This window comes from Octopus bimaculoides, chromosome 5 (assembly GCF_001194135.2).
Source record: "Octopus bimaculoides isolate UCB-OBI-ISO-001 chromosome 5, ASM119413v2, whole genome shotgun sequence".
Lineage (NCBI taxonomy): Eukaryota > Metazoa > Mollusca > Cephalopoda > Octopoda > Octopodidae > Octopus > Octopus bimaculoides.
The window spans coordinates 36,812,757-36,813,373 of record NC_068985.1 but is presented as its reverse complement, the minus strand read 5'-3'; positions in this window follow the sequence as shown (position 1 = coordinate 36,813,373).

Sequence of the window (617 nt, the reverse complement as noted above, 5' to 3'; positions counted from 1 at the left end):
TTGGTGGCGGCGGTGGTGGTGGTGGTTATGGGTTGTTGTTGTTATTGTTGCTTAACACTCCAGACCAGCCCTGCGGAAGCAAGTCTATTATCAAAGTCATTCCAGTGGTGGCCATCCTGTCATTATCTTTGACTACAGCATTCAGTGTCATTTTTTTTTAAGACGGTAGGGATTGATTTGAGAGAGAGAGAGAGAGAGAGAGAGAGAGAGAGAGATTTCTGAAGATCGCTCTCTCTCTCTCTCTCTCGACCTGCAGGCAAATAGCAGCCAAATCTCCCTCATATCACGACATAACATCTTCAGAAACACGAATTAGATAAGGTCGTCCTGCGTTCTCTGCACAGAGGAAGAAGACAGGATTGTCATCCCTGGAATTCCTTTAACCATGGGCCGGCTCGTTCAACGCCTACCTAGGGCTAAACAATAGCACCCACAAAATAACGATAACAACAATGGATCCACTACAGAGGCGCTCGACTTGTTAGAAATAGTAACCAGATCACCCACTCTGTCTTTGTCAAAGTCTGTCTGTCTGTCTGCCTTCTGTCTGTCTGTCTGTCCGTCTGTCTGTCTCTTTCTCTCTCTCTCTCTCTCTCTCTCTCTCTCTCTCTCTCTCT